This window comes from Meleagris gallopavo, chromosome 1 (genome assembly GCF_000146605.3).
Source record: "Meleagris gallopavo isolate NT-WF06-2002-E0010 breed Aviagen turkey brand Nicholas breeding stock chromosome 1, Turkey_5.1, whole genome shotgun sequence".
NCBI classification, from domain to species: domain Eukaryota; kingdom Metazoa; phylum Chordata; class Aves; order Galliformes; family Phasianidae; genus Meleagris; species Meleagris gallopavo.
In genome coordinates this window covers 147,137,264-147,139,890 of record NC_015011.2, presented here as the reverse complement: position 1 = coordinate 147,139,890, position 2,627 = coordinate 147,137,264, and the positions used below count along the sequence as shown (strand labels likewise).

At 41.2% G+C, this 2,627-nt stretch overlaps 1 non-coding gene across 1 annotated transcript; it reads right to left on the bottom strand.

Annotated features, from left to right (window-relative positions):
* Positions 1 to 886: 886 nt before the first annotated feature.
* Positions 887 to 989, bottom strand: LOC116216222. The gene has a single exon (XR_004158680.1). It is a non-coding gene; the product is annotated as a U6 spliceosomal RNA (small nuclear RNA).
* Positions 990 to 2,627: the final 1,638 nt, after the last annotated feature.

The following is a 2,627-nucleotide window of genomic DNA, read 5'->3' as shown; positions in this document are numbered from 1 at the left end:
CCTGGAAAATCTGGCATCCCATGGATTGGACCGTGTACTCTTTTCTGAGTAAAATACTGACTGGATGACTGGGCCAAGAGAGTGGTGGTGAAGAGAGTTAAATTCAGCTGGTGATTGGTCATGAGTGGTGCTCCATAGGGGTTGACAAAGAGACTGGTCCTGATTAAGATCTTTATTGATATTAATACACTGTATTTCAGCCACAACAACCTCATGCAGTGCTACAGGCCTGGGACAGAATGGCTGGAAAATCATAGAATCACAGAATCGTAGAATGGCTTAGTTTGGGAGTGACTTTGAGGATCATCAAGTCCCACACCTACTGCCATAGGCAGGCTTTTTAACATCTAGATCACAGAATCACAGAATTGTAGGGGTTAGAAGAGACCTCTAGAGATCATTGAGACCAACCCCCCTGCCAAAGCAGGTTCCCTACACGAGGTCGCACAGGTAGGCGTCCAGGCGAGACTTGAATATCTCCAGAGAAGGAGACTCCACAACCTCCCTGGGCAGCCTGTTCCAGTGCTCCATCACCCTCACCGTGAAGAAGTTCTTACGCACATTTGTGCGAAACTTCCTATGCTGCAGCTTATGTCCGTTTCCCCTCGTCCTGTCTCCATGTACCACTGAAAAGAGACTGGCCTCACCACTATGGCCGCCAGATATTTATAAATCTGGATCAGGTCCCTTCTCAGTCTTCTTTTCTCAAGGCTAAACAGATCCAGTTCACTTAGCCTTTCTTCATAGGGGAGATGCTCCAGGCCCCTCGCCATCTTTGTGGCCCTCCGCTGGACTCTTTCCAAGAGATCCCTGTCTTTTTTGTACTGGGGAGCCCAGAACTGGACACAGTACTCCAGATGAGGCCTTACCAGGGCAGAGTAGAGAAAAAAATATGGAACGCTTCACGAATTTGCGTGTCATCCTTGTGCAGGCACCATGCTAATCTTCTCTGTATTGTTCCAATTTTACGTATAAGAGATTAAACTGATAAGAACAGATACTTAGCCAAAAGGCCCGAGAAACGATCAAGCACTAGGTCAGATTGCCTAGGGCCCCATCCAACCTAGCCTTCAGTACCTCCAGGGTTTGGGTGTCCACTCTGGGTAAGGTATTCCAGCACCTCAGCAGCCTCTCAGTAAAAAACTTCCCTCTGATACCTAATCTAAATCTTCCCTCCTTTAGTTGAGGATTAATCCTCCTTCCTCTATTACTATCTACTTGTGTAAAAATTTTATTTCCCTTTTGCCTATAAAAAACTGGTGCTCCAGTCTTTTGCTTGGAGGAAAAGGATCTGGAGGTGTCTGTTCACAATCAGTTGAACATGAACCAGCAGTATGCCCAGATGTCTAAGAAGGCCAGTGGCATCCTGGCTTGTGGGATGCAGCGTAATCAGCAGGATTAGGGAGGTGATCATCCCTTTGTACTCAGCACTGTTGAAGCCACATCTTAAGTATGGTGTTTGGTATACATTTTCACCAGTGATGAACAAGAGCCTGCATGCCTTGCTTGTAAATATCTGCATCCGCATAGAAGACCCACTGTCTCTGTTACTGCTGCTAAAGGGTTACACCCACCACCTCATTTTTCTAACATTCAGTATTTGGTTTTCATGTAAGTTCAGCAACCATCAATGCATGTCAGTTTTCTTCAATTGGAGAAATTCAATTACACATCTTTTTTCATGCGCACTTCCATGTCAGATGTCATTTTTTCAGACTTGCTCATCTGCTGCCATCTGTCACATGGTGATGAAATCTAATATAATATTAGCAGGAAGGTTCAAGCTGTACTGTCATACCACAAATATCCACCTGTGATGTCATGGACTAACATCATAAAATTATAATTATAGTTCCTTGATTTCCCTACTGTCAACTTTCCATTACTGATTGTATTTTAGATTTTTACTATTCTAAATCTCCTCCAGCAACTGATGCTCAGATTTCATATTTATATTTTTTGCTTCTTGAGACTGTATCAGAAGTCAGCTTTTTCAGCAGGGTAAATTGTGTTATGAATACCAAAAGAAAAAGTGCTTACTTCTTGTAAAAAATAATAGTGGTAGTTCTGTCATGTTCGGGAGGATGGGTAGAGTTCAAGAGTTTAGGTGGTAAAGAAGCAGAGATACGAATGATCTCTGAATAACAGATTGTTGAAGTGTACTGAACTGATCATAAGGTTAATGTTAGGCACGATCTTTTGTGGTTTGCTTCTCTGAGCTTAAAGTCCCTCATCTCAGTAATTGGGTAAAGTTTTTGCAAGTCACTTACTGAAGAGACTGAAAGAGCAAATAAATTTGCCCAAATAAGTGATATGCCCAGTGCATATAGTAAATTAATAAAACATTTTTTCTTTTATATCTTCCATCAAGAGATTTAAGAATATGTAAATATAAGCATGTATCATAGAAATGAACACATGTATGACAGTGCATTTCAGGGTTATTTTCTAGTAGTCTTTGAAAAGGCAAAAATCATGAGCAAGATATATTATTTTCAGGATATAGGAAACAACTTTTCTCTGATGTAGCAGCACAAAATAAAATAAAATAAATCTGCCATCAGAAATAGATAGCTTTGTTTAACAGTAGTCAATTAGTTTTAGAAAGATGACCAGAGGGAAATTAA